Here is an 18913-nt window from a genome sequence, read left to right on the forward strand (position 1 = left end):
CCTGATATCGATGCTGACTTAACTGAGAGTATGTTGGGGTCCTGTTAACCAGACCCCAGCACCAGTGTTCTTTCCCTAAAAATGTACCATTGTTTCCACAATTGGAACACCTCTGGTACACAGATAAGTCCCTTGTAAAAGGCAAGAGAGGGACCCTCCCTGGTCACAGGGCCCTCGGTACCAAAGGGCTGCAACATGTGATGTGCCACCCTAAGGGACCCCTCACCAAACACATGCTCACTGCCCTTGCAGATTGTGTGTGTAGGTGGGGAGAAAAGGGCAAAGTCGACATGGCCTCGCTCTCAGGGTTCCATGCCCACAACACACTGCCTGTGCCATGAGTAAGTCAGCCCCTCTAGCAGGCCTTACAGCCCTAAGGCAGGGTGCACTATACCACAGGTGGGGGCATAGCTGCATGAGCAATATGCCCCTACATTGTCCAAGTCCATTCTTAGACATTGCAAGTGCAGTGTGGCCATATTGAGTACATGGGGTGGGAGTTTGTCATAACAAACTCCACAGTTCCATAATGGCTTTACTGAGTACTGGGAAGTTTGGTATCAAACTTCTCAGCACAATAAACCCACACTGATGCCAGTGTTGGATTTATTCTAAAAAAAAAAACACAGAGGGCATCTTAGAGATGTCCCCTGTATTTTATCCAATCCTCTAGTGTAGGACTGACTGGTCTGTGCCTGCCTGCCACTAGCAGACAAGTTTCTGACAAAACCTGCTCTGGGTGGTGGTGCTTCACATATCCCCCCCACACCCGCAGAAACAAAAACACCTGGCGGTGAGCCTCAAAGGCTCATGCCTCGGGTTACAGTGCCCCAGGGCACTCCAGCTAGTGGAGTTGCCCACCCCCTGGACAAAGCCCCACTTTTGGCAGCAGGTTCGGTGTAAAAAGTACGAAAAACAAGGAAGAGTGACCACTTTTTAGCTGGGACCACCCATAACGTGTCCAGAGCTGAAGTGACCCCCCTCCCTGCAGAATCCTCCGTCTTGGTTTGGAGGACCAGGACCAATAGGGTTAGGAATGTGCTCCTCTCCACCAAGGGAGTGGGCACAGGAAGGTTGTAGCCACTCTCAGGGACAGTAGCCATTGGCTACTGCCCTTTGACCCCTGAAACACCGCCTAAATCTTGTATTTAAGGGCTTCCCTGAAACCAGCTCACCAGATTCCTTGTGACCTGACAAAGGACTGCTAAGCTGAACCCTCAGCAGAGAAGAAGGAAGACAACTGATTTGGCCCCAGCCCTACCGGCCTGTCTCCTGCCTCAAAGAACCTGCACAAGACCAGCGACTCATCCAGCGGGACCAGCGACCTCTGCCAAGCTCCAGAGGACTGCTCTGCACTCAAAAGGACCAAGAACTCCGGAGGACAGTGGCCCTGTCAAAAAAGAAACAACCAAGGACTCCCACTTCACTCCGAATGCATGAGTCCTGACCACACTGCACCCGACGCCCATAGCCCATGTCCAGGTGGCCCAACCAACTAGAGAGGATCTGCAGGTGATTCTAAGCAAGTGCCCTCTCTGGTTTGACCTCTCCAACCCTCTACGACGACGCCTGCAGAGGGAATCCTGAGGACCCCCCCCCCGACCGCTAAAGCTCCGTACAAAGCTATCAAACGCCTAAAGACACACTGCACCCACAGCCCCTAGGCCTTGGAGAACCTGACCTCCAGTGCAGCTACGTTCAGCAGGCAGCCCCTCCTCCCTGTCCAGCCTGTGGTTTGCTCTAGTCGACCCCCTAGACTTCGCCTACAGCATCTGAGTGACCCCCGGGGGCCCCTCATAAAAATGCATTGAGAGTCCGCTGCTTTGTTTGCACCCTGCCACCCCTGTGCAGCTGAGGGTGTGTTTGGTGCCTACTTGTGGCCCCCTCGGTGTGCTTCTAAATCCCCCAGGTCTGCCCTCTGTGGACGTGGGTACATACCTGCCAGCATATCTGTAACCGAGTGCCCCCAGTCTCCATAGGATCCCATGTTAAGTTTGCCTCAACTTTGACCGCTGCGCTTGGCCGACCCCATGTTGCTGGTAGTGGGTGTTTGGGGTTAACTTGAACCCCGACCTGCGATCTTCCTAACCCCCGGAGATGAACTGGAAGTGTTGTACTTACCTGTAAACCGATCTAACTTTTCTCCCCCCAGGACTGTTTCTGAAAGTGTCAACTTTTAAAACAGATAATTGCCAATATTTCAAAAACTGTATAGTTTATCGATTTCAAACAAAGTGCTATTGCTACATGTATGAAATATGAAACTTTTGAAGTACTGACCTGCACCTTGAATCTTGTAGTTCTAAAAATAAATTAAGAAAATATATTTTTGCTATATAAAAACCATTGGTCTGCAGTTACATCATTGAGTGCGTGCTTCCTTCCTTGTCTTTATGTACACAACAAATGTTTTGCACTACCCTCTGATAAGCCTAACTGCTCGACCACACTATTATAAAAGAGAACATTAGTATTATCTACTTTAGCCTCTGTTAAGCCTCTGCGGAGCCCCTGGACTCTGGGCACACTATATATCTCATTTTGATATAGTACATACAGAGCCAGCTTCCTACACTTCTTTCCATTTTTATTTGGGCTTCATAGCTCTCCAGTCGTCTTCATCATTCTTACACCACCACCAATTATGTGCTAGAAGAAAAAGTTTCTAGTGTTAATTTCCCTTTTCTCATGCCATATGCCAGTTTTCATTTATTCCATATGCATTCCTTTGTAGGATCTAACAAGAGCCTCTGTATACTTGTTGCTTAGAGAAAGGAAGGGAAGACTGGTTCACTCACCAGGACTATTCTGGATGGAAAGTTTGAGTGCTGTAATAAGTCTACCATGTGTTACCTCAGGCAGGACTAACTCAGACTAATGCTGTCCAGAGGACATTTATCTTCTCCCTAGATGTGGTAAAAAGCAGTGTTTATTTCTTTCTTTCTTTTATCGGAGCAGTTAGAGATAAAAAGGTATTTGCTGTCAAGCCCTGTGATTTAAGCACTTTTATCCAAACCAAAGATGTCACTTCATTTCCTAGCTTATGAGTGATGCAGATAATACAAAGAAAATAGCTACGTCTTCTGTATAGATTACGGAATAAGTGTGTCAGTATTTGACACTACATTGCCACACTATACTTTTTATGGGACTTTATTTCTTTCAACAAGTATTTGCTCCTACATTGTAGAACGTGCCGCTGGTATATACCAAGCTTGGTAACTCATGGATAAAGAAGGCAATTGTGACAACCGATTCGTCTGAGCCAGTCGTACCTGACGAGTAATCTGAAAAGGCATGTCTTTCGGAACTGAAAACTGAGGATCAATTGTGTAGTAATCTGGTTTTAAGCCTGATCCCTTCCATGTTTTACAGCAAGCCCATGTATATCTGAATGCTCATTTCTGTTCTTTAGAATTGCTAAAGTTGCCTCTCCTTGTAAGGTCAGTCCAGGACCCGGGACATCATATTTCTCTTTCATCCACCACCCACATCCCTTAATTCTTCTTGGGGCTAGTGAGCACTATTGTCCTAATTATTCCTGGCATCAAGGAAGATTTAGTTCTTTTGGAAGCTGATTTTAAATAACCATACTTCCCTTCTATGAATTTCATTCTTTCAGTGTAGTACAGATATTCCCCAACCTACCCTACTGTTTCTTTCATTAAAAACCTAATTCTGTTTGTCCACCTTATTGTAGCACAGGTGTTTTTGAGAGCACATTCAGGGGGGTCTCACACCATTTGCTTATGGGCAGAGCTACCATGTGCTACCATGAAGATGACGTGGCCAGGTTACCTTCTCGCTCTCAAACAGGTCCCTGCACATGAAACCATGGATGATCACAAACATACCTCCACTGTGCCACACCTCAGTTTGTATGGGATTTGATAGAAGCAAACCATAAATATAAGCTTTGTTGAGCTGGCGAAACTCTTTGACAGTTTATTTTCCTAGTGGTCCTTCCATGTGAGTAGTCACTAAAAAACACTTTTCTATGTAATACTACAAATTCTTTTTTTGTTATAACATTTTTTTAAACCATGAACAGCACCCCTACTTTTTGCTAAGAAATGGAGACATCCCCACTGACACTGTTTGCCACATAATTCAATCCTAGGGGTCGCTGGCATTGGCAAAACTGTACTCTGGGAACCCATAAAATAAGGGTCAAGGTGGTAAAAAAAAAAAAAAAGGGGATGGAATTCCAATGGGCACTGTCATGAAAAGTAGTCTGACAGTCAACTTAATATTTTTTTTTTTTTTTAAAGTTATTTTACAAAGATACTGGCACCGAGGAGAAATGTGACAGTAAATCTGCTCTGGCTTTATTTATTGAAAAGGTTGCATTTTGAAATGACTTATGGATGCAAAGCACCTTCTGCAGAGAGCTTTGTGTGCCTAATAAATCTGAAGGAATAATAATGGTAAAATGTCCGGAGGGTAAAGCAACTGTTGGAGAGATCCGTGTTTTAGTCACAGTTTTGACTCACAAAGCATAAAAGGTCAGTGCGTCTCCTGGAAAGCACATCATGTAACAGGCAGCTGACAGGTTATTATGTTATGTATCTAGGTAAGTGGGCCACTGCTTTTGACACACAGGTCATTTTATTACTTGCAGTTGACAAATTGCAATCTTGCTGTGTAGGACTGGTTGTCTGCAACCACCCTAAGCTATAGTTATCGGGTACAAGTCGATAAGGCCACCAGTAACGAGCAGTGCACCTAGCTGATACTGTATAACTTGATAGAAACAAAAGCAAAACGGCGAGGTATATTGACCCACATCGGTTTCAAAGCATTAATCAACAGCAAGATCATAATTCTGCAAATCAGGATAAAGAAGGAGAAAATGCCTACACCGCTGGGTGACTGCTTTGGCAACTAGAATCAGGAAACCCGCTCCACCATGGAAACGGCGAATCTGCACAACTCTGCCCGCTTCACTGAGTGCCACACATCCTCCTTTTATATAGTAAAAGTTGGCTTGCACAACATGGTGTTCCTTTCGTCTGCCAGCTGTTTCCTCTGCACTGCTAGTGACCCCGCTGCCCAGTAATCCTCCCCTTGTCTATTCGTAGGCTTGTTTGGGTCAGCATGCCCTGAGCTGTATGTCTCCTTGGATCTGCAGGCCTGCGTGGAAAGCAGTGCAACATCTTGGCAGGACATATAGCTTTGTCTTCTCTGCTAGATACGTCTAGGTAGCAAGATAAGCGCCACAAAAGCATTCATTGTCTTGGTGCGGTACATGGCCTTTTGCATACATTTTCAGTCAATACAGACTTAGCTAATTAACACTCTTGTGTCACAATGTGTACTGCGCACTAATTCCTATATACTGAACATTTTCTAACATAGCACCTTGAGCTATGAACCAGCATCAGGGACCGCATGCAAATTGTAAGACATGGGATTAGAATATTTTGTGTTTTTTTTCTTCTCCTCAATCATTTATTATGAGGTGTTTGAAAAGGTTTCTTTGGGTAGTAATAAAGACTAACTTGGATTGTTTTAAACCACAACTTTGTTTCTCTCCCAAGTATACAATCTTAGCATTTAATCCCTACCTACCAGTCATTAAAGACAATGTGCGACTCCTAGACATTGAAAGCCTCTTTTTATTATATAACATCCTGTACATTGACCTACACTACACATGTATGATGTATTGTTTGTGTATGCGTGTTATGTACAGCGTTCCGACACCCTAAAGTGGGATGAGCAGTGCTATAAAAATATTAAATAAAAAAATATGAACTGCTAGTTGCATTATTTGTGTAGCTTCTGATACATTTGGCATTCTTACACTGCACGCCTATCGCTTCCACGTAGGGGTTGCTCAAAGTTTAAACAAAAAAAAAAAAAAACCTCCCTCTAAATCGAAGTTTACCTTTGTTTCCAGCGTGTAGCTTAGTCAGTATAATTGAGAGGGGTGTGAGCTTCAGATTGCCCAACATTCGTGCTGGGACATTTTGTTAAAACACATTATATGAGAAGCAGGACATGAGGGGCGCTTAAGTGGCAGTGGAAAGAGAGAGGAGTGCGGATTGTGAAGGGCACTTAAGATGCAATATTATTCAAACAAATCAACATTTTTAAGGCCTTTTAAAATGTAGAGAAAGTGTGTGTTTTCGGGAGGGTTAGTATGTAAATGTGCCCCAAACTCCCTGCCCCCCACCTCGCCCCGAGCTACGTCCGTTTGTTTTCCCAATTGCATTGCCGTTAGGTTTCAAGCTGCATATAGCTTCCAGCCAGGATTAAAACCAACAAAAGAGTTGATGCCCTTTTACATTTGCCCTTTTGTTTGTGACCGCTGAAAGTGAAGCTAAACAAGCCACCTCAGTGTCTGCATATCGCTGCTGCGAACAGAGAGCACACAAGATGCGGGCGCTGCTGAATTGTCCCGGTGTCAGTAAACTACATCGGGGCAGTTCCGCAGGGCCTGACGAATCCCCAATCCATCTGAATATTAGCTCCCGGATCGACGATCTGACTGATTTCCCCCTTCATTCTAGCACTGATCCTAGGGTGTGCTGGTGTTGGTGCAAACATGGTTGTGCACTCTGATGGCTAAGTAAGAGCTGACGCGATGAGTTCCCTGACATAGGGGAGAAGGTAAAGTGGAGCAGGGACATCTTAAAGATTTTGGAGGCCCCTGTTCAATACCGCTTTGAATTTATGATCCAATATCAGCTTTTTCATGCCCTCTTTGGCCAGGTCACTGACGGTGCACAGACGCACTCATACACATCATAAATGGGTTTACATCTAATATTTAGGGATAGTGACTCGTGTTTTCAATATATAGCACAGACGCAGCTCACCAATATTACTGCAAATCATCTTTGAAACAGACTCCAATTTCTCATATGCGGGGTCCTGTTTTGATATAAAATAAACTTATTTATGGGTGTTGCATGAAACCTAAACACCACGTCTCCGCAAAATGCCCACAATAGAATCCCACGACATGCAGATTAAAAATAAATGAAAGAAAAACTTTAATTAAACAATTTCTTTTAGAATTTCTTAAAATACCAGAGCTGACTATCGGAGGGCTCCCTGAAAGGCCGGGGCACTTGCCCATACCTTAAAACGTCCCTGAAGTAGAGCAGTGCGAGTCTCTTCAGAGCAATGCACAGAGCCTCAAGTCTGTCTTTAGTGGCAATTGCAGCCCTCTTTTCCTGTACCCAGCTTTGCATATGAATGTTGGGGTAGTTTGCAGAACATGGAGTTTCATAAACAAGCTAAAGTACCAGAGAATGTGAAATGTTTTAATTCTGGCTTAATAAGGGTTTGATAATGTGATTGACTGTACTAATGAATTATGATTCAACAAAATAATCACTTTGATAGCTCAGCGGCTTGGTTAAGGCTGCTAATCTTGGCCATTTTACATATATCACGTGGAGATAACATGGAATTTTTTTTATGTCCAAGACCCCCAGAGTGCAGGCTGGGGATTCAAGACACAAAGGTAAGATTAACCAGATTACACATTCACATAAAACAAAACACAGAACTGGTTGCAGGAGGACACAGGAGGTTCACGCATAATGGGGAAGCCTTAGGAACAGGAGGATTTAGACTGGATAGTATCATCCCAGCCCCATGTAACATACATAGCTATACCACATTGCACACCCCATGTATCTGAAACTCCTATCCTGCCATCTGCATAGATATTTACATTCTCTTTTGCCACTGTATGCAATGCTCACTGATACTTTTAATGTACTATATTGCATGCATACATACCATACCTCTTTCTCTCTTGCAGGACTGGTATCTATAGACTTCACTTGCAACACACCAAATGCTTGAGGAATAATTGTTTATATGATGCACACATCACCCAAGACATAGCCATTCAGTCAGTCCGCAGTAGATCGCACATTCCTCATGCTTTCATTACACTTGCAATGTGCCATAAGTGGTCATCATTTATCACAACTTTACATCCAACTGTACTCATCGCATAGTGCCTTGCAGCGCCATCCAGAACTCACCTTTCTCAAACAGAATATGCTAGACAACACCCTGATGCCCTCATGTGCATGCACATAGCACCACACTATATAACACTGGACAATTGATAATTGACACTTGTCACACCCCATTCCAGTATACATGATAGAAACATGCAGCTTAAAATAAGCATAAAGCCCTCTCCCTCACTGTCACAAGATTTCATTATAGTTACCTAATGAGACTGTGATTGACATATGGAAGGCTCCCTAGACTGCTTCAGCAATGGACAACTGACCAAACAATCAAAGGGAAAATGGAAAAATCTTTCAGCCAACATCTATAAATCTAAGCAGCCCTTGGAAAATGTACTCGCTCCCTCCCTAAGGATACTCATATTTTAGTCAGGTCTAGCTATTTTTAGGATCTACTCACCCCTTCTGGTGAGTTGACAAAGAACAGGTTTTCTGTTCAGTCAGAAAGTGAAAAAGAGGCCTTTAAATCTTCTTGTCAATTTCTGCTCTGCATTCATAGACAGGGGTCAAAAGTTAGTTTGTCTTTTTTTCATTCTGACTTCAGAGTGCCAGGTGACCTATCTGACCTGCTGTAAAAAGTGTGAAATGAAAGGCTGTGTGTGTTTTTCCTAAGCACTACATTTAAATAACTGTACAAACACTTCAAAATGTCAGTAGCTGTGTAAGACCATTTCTTTGTTCTTCAGTGTGATTAAAAAATATTTTAATAGGATGAAAAATAGGAACATGTTACTTGGTGATGTGCAAATGATAGATATGTTTCCTGAAAACCAGTTTTCACAGATTATAAATCACTGCATAGTTTTATCAGTAAAGCTGCAAGTTGGTGGGAAGGTTTGTTATCATTCCTTGGAAATTTACTGTCTGTAAATGACAGTGTGTTACCACATTATGCTTTTGTAGTATATTTATTAAAAGTGAGTGTTTAAACATAAACTTGGAAATACTTCTGCCCTGATGGCAATGCTATTAGTAAACTAAGACAAGTCATGGATCATGTGTCCCATGTATGTGGGCTAGATTCGTATTACATGTGGAGTAAACCTTTGGTCTATTTAATCAAACAAAATATATATTTTTTTTTTTTCTTTTTTTTTTTTTTTGTACAGCAGAAATGCTGAACTCACATGTTTGAAGGTGCACTCATGTGAGAATGAAGGAAAAAGCGACTATAAAATATTTGCCTAGGATCACACCATTTGAGACTCATTTATGGATCAAGCACATTACAGTTTGGTAGAGTAGATTATTCATGTTACTCTACCTGCAGGTCTAGTAAAAAATATATATATATATATTTTTTTTTTGGAGGCCTGCTAAATCAAACTCCTTGTTTATACAAACCATGGTGTTGTAATTATAATTGAAAGTACTTTACTAAAGTAGCCACATAACTGAAAAAATATTCCCCATGACCATCGTTTTTTCCCCACAAATTTGTGTTGATTTTTTTTCTTATTTTTGTTGCTTGCCACAACATACATTTAATGTATCACAGCCGTATTATGAAGACTGTGGTGCAATAAACAGTTTAGCATAACATGAGGACAAAGGACTTTTCCAGACATTTGCAGTAGATCAGCATTTTACAGTAGTAATATGAAACTTTCAGTGCATACAGAAATTCAGAATCTTGATGTAACAATAACATAAACAAAGTAGTCTAAAACAACGGCCAATCTATCCATACATCATAATTAGTAGCAAGGAGAATGAGTCTTTGTCAAAGGTAGCGATACAGTAAACACTGACCCTGACACTATCCGTCAGTGCATTCCCCCCCCAGAGCTCAAAGTACAGTAATCTGTCGTACAATTCCACTTGCAACAGTGATGTGCAAGTTTAGCACGTTCCACTTAGTGGTCAAGTGTCATCCTTGAGGTAATCTTTGAATGAGAAAATCAAATTCTCCCACATGGTACCTATAGGATATTTGCGGAGACCCCTTGCCTCCTCACGCCTTAGCGCCACAGCCTCTGCGCCACCCAATCTGAGCACTGTTGGTATGCTGGATAAGATTGAGGCTTTCTAACTCATTGTGATTGATCACCTGGCTATAATTTATTAAATAAAAAAAATTATGAAGTGCTATTTAAATTGTTATTCGTGTAACTTCTGATACATTTGACACTCATAGTGCATGCATATCCCTTACATATATATGGGTTGTTCAAAGTTTTTTTTAAAGTTATTTAAAAAAAAAAAAAACCTGCCTCTAAACCTGTCTTTGTTTCCAGGGGTGTAGCTTGGTCAGTATGATTGAGATGGGTGTTAGCTTCAGATTTCCCAACAATCATGCTGGGAAATTGTTAAAACAAATTATATGAGCAGCAGGACATGAGTGGGAGTGTTTAAGTGGCAGTGGAAAGAGAGAGGGGTGTGGATTGTTAGGTGCACTTAAGGGCTGTAAGGAAGGCCATGTCCAAAAAGCCCTTATTTACCTACCTGATTTCTGACTCTTATTTAGCCCTAGTATACAGACCGCCAATGTGTTTAACTCTCGGCAACCGGTTACAGTCCAGGGAAGGGTGCACATGTATGCATGCAGATTATGACAGCGTGGACATCCAGAGTAGGCAGTTGCTGTGACTTTTCTGCGCTTGCTGGAGTTAAATAATCTTAGTGGAGTATTTTATGCTGCAATGTATTACAATATGGCATTGCAGGAAATTTTATGTGGGTGCGCAAGTGATCTGTCCCATTATTTCTGTGTAATAGGAAGACTGACATGTGTTTCTCGATGTATTTTCCCAATAGGTCTGTTGACTGATCCGTGATAGACCAAACCAACCTGGGAATTAGTCATTGGCCATCACCAATTATGAATGGCCTTTGAAGCCATGGGTGGGTTAGTGTCCGTGATGCCCCATACTGACTTTGTTATACAGTGCCCAATAAAATAATAGGACTGCACATTAGGACGCCAGAACTTCAGAATGTGGGGGACTGCGTCCTTCCACACCATCAGATTGTCAGCCCAATTCCTGGCTAGCTCGCAGTGCCTCACCCAACCCCTTAACCTTACTGTGTGAAAGGTGACTATGGCAACCTAAACATGACACGGACACCCAAGAAAGTTCTGGAAACAGATTTCACCCTTTCTTTGAAGAAATACAAGGCAAGGTTAATGCTGGAAGCAGAAGAGGACCCCCCCCCCCCCCCCCCAGACACAGGGAGGGGCACTAAGTTGGCTTTCATCATTTCTGAGGGGGAGATCATTTCAGGTCCTTGACCGTTCTCACCTTTCCAGCTGGATTAAATGTAGCTGTGGTGTGCCACAGGGCTCTTCCCTTAGTCCTACTTTATTCAATAATTATATGCCCCCCAGCTAAGATAGTGGAGTCATTCAGACTTTCACTAGTTTCTTATGCAGATGACACCCAGCTAGTGGTTCGTTTTTCTACTAATTCAGGTACTGATGGACTCTCATTGTCTTTGTTTACAGGCAGTGTCAAGATGGATGACTGAAAGCATGCTCCAATTAAATGGAGACAAAACAGAAGTAATGATACTGGAACATTGTGCACAAACTGGGCACGAACGAACCACTGGGCACGAACCACTTGCTGCCTATTTCCTTGGGGAAGCTGCTTTATATTAAAAGTTTAGGAGTTTGGCTAGATCCCCGACTTACTTTGGAACATCACGCTAACAAAATGTCTGCTACTTGCTTCGGATTAATGAGGCTTTTAAGGAAGGTTTTTGCAGTTCTCCCATTCTTGGCAAAAAGACTCATCATCCAGGCTCTCATTATTTCTCGATTGGACTATGGCAATGGATTATTTCTTGGTTTCCCCAAGTATGTTAAAAGGAAGTAGCTATCTAGCCACGGCTCATCTTCTCTTACAGATACCTAGGCATGCTTCTGTTGAATCTGCCCTTTCTTCACTTCACTGGCTCCCATTGGAACAGCACATAGAGTTCAAAACATTGTGCTGTATTCATAGGTCATTACACAATAGAGGAACTCCTCTTTTAAAGAAACTTGCATCTTTTTATATACCTGTCAGATCTCAGGTCCATTTTAGTGGCGTTGGCTATTATACCTATAGTAAAAAAAAAAATCTAGATGGGGAGGTACTCCCATGGCATATCTCGGACCTAAATTGTGGAGTTCCCTTCACCGCGGCCTTTGGCTAACCAGTCATGAACTTAACTTCCAGAAAGCACCCAAAACCTGGCTGTTGTAGGGCCTGTTTCTCAAACATTGTTGTAGAGATTTGTCTCTTAGCACTGGGAGGCCTTCAGGTAGCAATGTGCTATATAAGCAACTTAACATAATATAACATTCTGCTGGACATGGTGTCTGTTCTGTGGGGGTGCTGTTGCGGTAGACGAAGGGGACATAATCTTCCAAACCAGACATTAAATGGGTGACAAACATGGCACTGAATATGCTTACAGTTATTGCAATGTGTCTGTTAATTGTCTTGTTATATTATTAAGGTGGTGGGGTGTTTACATAACATTTTTTATAATATATATTGCTTATGATGCATATAATTTGCACAAACTAACAATACCTTATATAGCATAGTTTCTTTCAACAGGTTTACATCCACAATTTGCATGTCACAATTCTCAACCTGTAATAACCCTTAAAATCCTGCATGAAAAATTGGCCACCACTCAGGCATAAGATTTTTAGAGTGACAGAAGGTAGAAAGAAGCAGAGGGTGATTTTAAAAAACCTATCTGCCTTATAGCTCTTTGGAGTCCATAACAATATCTAGTATTTCAGGCTAAAAATGGTCTCGCCTAGCCACCCGCTAATGATCACATCTATTTCGACCATTACCACAGAATGCATGGCATGAGCATGCACAGCTAACCCTAATAACCAGTTGATTTACCACTAATTTGGCTCCAGAGTAGTGTGCTACTCGCTGCAAAGCACTTTGACGCCTCGTCAGGGGTAGTAAGTGCTACACAAATACAATTTATTATATGTTTTCAATCCATTTATTGGAACAATCATAGTCTTGCATAAAGAGAATGAGCAGTGATAATTAGGCAGATGAAACAAAGCAAAGTAACCAGCATTATAAACATGGTGAAAAGTGAACAATCCAACCATGGTGAATGATTTCTAGATGTGCCTACATAACCCTAGGCCTATACTGAGAGCTTAGTGGGTGTGCTCTCTGCCTTTGCTCGATCTAAAGGATTAGCCTTAGCCCCCCCCCCCAAAGCTGGAGAACTGTGTCAGGACTCAGCCTCTAGTATGAATGAGAATCCTTTTGAGAAGCTGGAAGATTAGTGCCAGCAGAGCTACATGTTGAACACAGCATTCATCCCAGGATGGTCGCAGCTGGGAGTGCCCCTCTGCCCCTACTGGGTCAGTGCAGCATTTTTATAATCAAAGCAACACTTTGTTAGAGAGACAGCTCTGATGCAACAATATGTCTAGGTATTAGAAGCGGTCTCTAAACAGGCAATGCAGGTACTAGGATATCTTATGCTGTGTTCCTAGCCTTGGAAAGGATGTACTGATTATATGCAAGGAAAGGCTAACTAAATAAGCAACTCACACTATATACTCCTAGAATAATATCATTCAATTACGCAAGCAAAGTGTGTAAACATGTTCATGCTAGAAAGCGATGCAGCAAAAACATATACAATGTAAAATCTAAAGCAAAGCTAAAACACAGCACCACTGTGGGTCCAAGAGGGCCTCACTACAACTTTAGGACCGCAATGGGTTCAAAATTGTCCCGCTGGGAGGCCAAACAGTTCCTTCAGTGTGCCCTTCAGACAGGAGTTTCATCTTGGAATATGCCACCCATGCAGCAGATTATAGACATCTCCCACTTCTCAGCAGCCCTGTTCCTGTTGGCTCATTTGAAGTTACCGATACTCGCCAGGGGGATTTCAAGAGCATATGGTATAGTATTTGGAGAGTTTCAAGGCCCTTTGGTAAGTAACGTAGACAATACGTACTGGCTGATTTGAGGTGTTGGGCATGGCTGATTTGGGAATTAATAGTTTGCAAACGACATTGCTGACACTACGCACATTGCTACCTCCCCTCGATTAAATGCCGGTCGGCCAACCAGCAAAGTGTCTGCTGGAGCTGTGCCACTTTATGATAATGCTCACAATTTGATGCTCTAGGCCCCCTATCTCTGTGTGGAGCTTTAGTTTGGCCAACTTGGCAACTCTACTTCTGGCGTTATTCCAAATGATGTCCCCGAGCATGGCATTCAATTTACAGAATAGGCTTATAGGTAGAGAGTTTTAAATTGGAGTGATAGTATAGTAGTCTCAGTAACCTGATCATTTTGGTGAGGGCTACTCCGCCTTGTACTGTTAGGGGAAGGGATCACCGAAATGTAATTTATGCCCAAAAGGAGGACACCTCTTTCATTAAGGGCCCATTAAGTAGATCTTTGCTCTACTGATCTAAGTTAATTCCGAGGTATCAGAAGGTGGAAGCCTCCCAAGGTATCAGGATTTGTAGAGTGCACTATCACCCGCAAGAGTATCCTGCTGCTATTGCGGAATCTCGTACGGTGCAGCAGACTTCTTTCTCCGTAACCTTACTTTTCTACCACCAAATTCAAGCCATGCAAGAAATCAATGATATGGGAGTGCAGGGGAGGGCTCTTGGGACAATGCAGTGATTGCTACAGGGAGCAGAAATCACATGTATAGCTTCCTGGGATTGTACTGTGATGTCTATGGGGAGACGCAGAGAAGTAACAGTGGTATTGGCTAACCAGCCATGCCAGTAACTTTCCCGACTTACCTCCTTCCATGTGCATCTTAGGGAGGGGTGCTTTGAAATTTATGCAACATAGAGATTTTATAGTTTTAGGTGTTGCTTACTGGCAAACAAAAGTGCCTTCCTGGCACTGTGAGTCACTCAGTCACCAGGCGAAACCCTAGGCTGCATCAGTTATCATTCTGCTGTGTTGCAAGCTCCAGCTATGGAGCATATCCAGTGCCACATAATCATGGTTTTGAAAATGTTTAATTTAATGAAACTAGAGGATTCTCTGCCAGTGTTTTCAGAAAGTAGTGATGTATAGTTTAACGGACGGGCTCACAGAAGTGCTGATCTTCCAGATTGGAAGGCTGCAGTCTCTAGGTCAAAAACGGTGGGATATATCCATCCCAATTGTGGTGCAATAGTAGTCCACTGTGATCTGAAATGGTCTTCCAGTGTATTCTGCATGAGAGACAAGAAGCTGTGTAGGTAGCTGACGGATAAAGTGATCTTAATGAACATGGAGATTGTGTAGAGGTGGAGTAAGAGAAGAGCATCTGTACATGGGTGGATGGCTTCCCAGGCGTCCACTAAGAACCAATGGGTTAACCATTGAGAACGTCATTCAGCATTTTGCAGAGGGGAGTTCAACCGCTTAAGGAGGATATCCAAGACACAGTTAAAGTTGCCTCATGTGATACAGGGAGGGGCAGGGCTGGCAAACGAGCAGCACCGACCTTTCCACTAAAAACCGACTGTCCGGTATTTGGGAAGTGGACACTGCCCAGTTAGACTGCAGTGCCATATAGGATGACTTCTACAAAGAGATTCCTAACCTCAGATTCTATCTCAATGTTCAAAGGAGACCATTGGCTTGCCCATAAGACACCCCCCTGGCATAACCAGAGTGTTGTGTAGTAGCACTGGCCTCACTAGTACCTTTTTGTTGTTTGAGCTCCTCATCCCTCGCAAGGTGGTTCTTCTACAGGAAAGCGATGCGAGTCCCTGTGTTATTGGAATGCATGAATATAACATTTCAGCTACATTGGTTTGACTCGGCTCTCGTAGCTGGAATACGGTGAACATAGCAGAGATCCTTTCCTTTTGGAATTGCACCAGTGAAGTAGCAATGGAGGTGTTGTTGTATGAGGGGGATCTCGTGTCACACCTCCTGCCTAGAGCATGAGGGTCAACCACCAGTGTGATGGGAATCATTATCTCGTACACGAGCTCCAAGCATCTGTAGCTACATAAAGAAGTCTGTGCGTTGATTCGCCAGAACTTTGTTTTGCATTGAATAGTAAAGAATACTTGATGCCAACCTCTGAGCTATTTGTTGAACTCCCAGAAATGAAGCCCAACAATGGGGGACGATGACAACCACATGCCATTGTATAAGGGGACTGCTCTGTAATTAGCCTGGGGAGTCCAATGGGCCTAAACACTCAGCCCAGAGATCGGTCTGTGGACCTTTTGCCAGACGGCTCCCCGACCCCTGCAGCCAGCTTCAGCCATCATACAGGAGTGATCTGCCAAACTGGCCCCCCCTAGCAGCAGCTCAAAACAGATCCTGGGTTTTGTCCAGCGCTGTGCATCCGCCGCAGGAATCCTCCCTACTGCAGGATCCTCTCTAGTGCAGATTTTACAGGATTAGACAGATTGAGCTAGGAGCTCGCTTAGTGAGCGACTGCCATTTTGCAGGGCCAAGCCACACCCTCTACCCTGACCATCTTACAAAACTCAATTTGCCTCTTCATTATTGCTCCACAAAGATGGTGCATCATACATAGTAACTAATACACTGAAACTCAAATTCACTTCTTAAACACAACTCCTATGCCCAATACACAAGATTTTACTGAACACCACTCAAACTCCTTACTATCATTCACATGCAACCCCATACTTCACATTACCACACCTCACACCACCACACCTCACACCCACAACCCCCTCACCCCCCCAAGCTGTTCCTATATCATTAATCACTTCCTTGGCATTCACTCAATATAACCCCTCTCCATTCCATATACCCTTATCACTACCACCTCACATTTTCACTGACTTGCTCCCATTTCCCTCGCCATAACCATTGTATGTCAGCCATTAACCTTCTGCCTCTCTCCCACTCATCTCACTCCCCACATTACATCCACCCCTCTACCCTTAAGCATTCACCCATATCTACTATACCACCCTCCTGGCTACCCCCCATGCCACCATCCACAGCTCATCATACACCTGTTGCCCTCAGTTCCCTCTTGTTCCATTGCCCCAAACCTCATTCTACATTCCACCTTACTAGTCACCCTCCAGTGTCTAATTACTGTCACCACTCCTTCTTCTATACCCTCTAGTTCCTTACTACACTGCCTCCCATCTATTGCAACACTATGATCTTCCTAGACCATATTATAAAATAATGCTCATGTGATTACTTGTCTTAAGGCTTGTGACTCTATATCAATGGATCCAGATTCCACACCTATCATTCAAGTAGAACGCCCTACCACCCAAAAACAACAACCCCAACCCCGCCGCCCTCAACCTCAAACAATGGCTCGACGACTGTGCCAACACCCTCACCCCACTCAAGAAAGCCACCCACGCCAACAAGAAAGCTCCCTGGTTCACAGCAGACCTTCAGGCCTCCAAACGTGAATGCCGGACAACAACGCACACAATAGCAAGGAGCTCTTTAGCATCAACCAAGGAATTCACCTACCCCAAGTCCTGCTCCGCCGACCCATCCCACTCGCAAGACCTCTACGACTCCCTTGCCACCTTCTTTCACAGCAAGATCACAGACATCCATGGAAGCTTTGCACTACCATCCACCACCACCACCACCACCACCACCACTGGCAAGGTTGACCCCAACGCACCCTGCCACACCAACGTCCTGAATGCCTGGACCCCCACCAACGATGAGGAAACCACGAAGACAATGAGCACCATCCACTCCGGCTCTCCCGCTGACCCCTGCCCTCACCACGTCTTCAATAAAGCCAGCCAAATCATCGCTCCCCAGCTCCGGACCATCATGAACAGCTCCTTTGAGACCGTGCATCTTCCCAGAGAGCTGGAAACACGCTGAAGTCAACACCCTGCTCAAAAAGCCCAAAGCTGACCCGAAGACCTAAAAAAAACTACCAACCCATCTCCCTTCTCCCATTCCCCGCGAAGGTCATCGAGATGATAGTCAACAACCAACTATCCCGCTTCCTGGAGGACAACAGCCTACTCGACTTCTCCCAGTCCGGATTCTGCAAGAACCACAGCACAGAGACCACCCTTATCGCCTACACCGACGACATCAGGAGCAGGCTTGACAAAGGGGAAACCGTTGCCCTCATCCTCCTTGACCTTTCCGCAGCCTTTGACACAGTCTGCCACCACACCCTTCGCACACGCCTCCCCGACGGCGGAATTTGCCACAGAGCCCTGGACTGGCTCACTTCCTTCCTCTCTGGAAGAACCCAGAGATTCCGCCTTCCCCCGTTCTGTCCAAGGCCACCAAGACCATCTGTGGAGTTCCCCAGGGATCCTCACTCAGCCCCACCATCTTCAATGTCTACATGGCTCCATTCGCCATCATTGTCTGATCCCACAGCCTCAACATCGTCTCCTACGCAGACAACACTCAGCTCATCCTCTCTCACACGAAGGACCCTGCAGACGCTAAGGACAACCTCCACACCGGACTTCACGCCATTGCAAACTGGATGAAAGAAAGTCACCTCAAGCTAAACTCTGAGAAAACTGAGATCATCCTCCTCGGCCCCAACAGATCAGCATGGGATGACTCCTGGTGGCCTGCCACCCTGGTATCAGCTCCAAAGCACACCACCCACGCACGCAACCTCGGCTTCATACTGGACTCTTCACTCTCCATGACCCAGCAAGTCAACGCCATCTCATCCTCATGCTACAACACCCTTCGCATGCTCCGCAAGACCTTCAGATGGATCCCCGTGGAAACCAGAAGAATGGTCACCCATGCCCTCGTCAGCAGTAGACTGGACTACGGCAATGCCCTCTACGTGGGAACAACAGCCAAGCTCCAGAAGAAACTCCAGCGCATTCAGAACGTCTCAGCATGACTCATCCTCAAATTCCCTCGCCACGAACAAATCTCAGCCCACCTCAGAGACCTCCACTGACTCCCCATCAACAAAAGGATAATCTTCAAGCTCCT

At 44.3% G+C, this 18913-nt stretch overlaps 1 protein-coding gene across 1 annotated transcript in view; it reads left to right on the top strand.

Moving 5' to 3' along the window:
* Positions 1-18913, top strand: part of LOC138287630 (retroelement silencing factor 1-like) — a 215830-nt gene that overhangs the window by 77523 nt on the left and 119394 nt on the right. The gene's annotated exons all lie outside the window — the stretch shown is intronic.

This window comes from Pleurodeles waltl, chromosome 4_1 (assembly GCF_031143425.1).
Source record: "Pleurodeles waltl isolate 20211129_DDA chromosome 4_1, aPleWal1.hap1.20221129, whole genome shotgun sequence".
Classification (NCBI taxonomy): Eukaryota; Metazoa; Chordata; class Amphibia; order Caudata; family Salamandridae; genus Pleurodeles; species Pleurodeles waltl.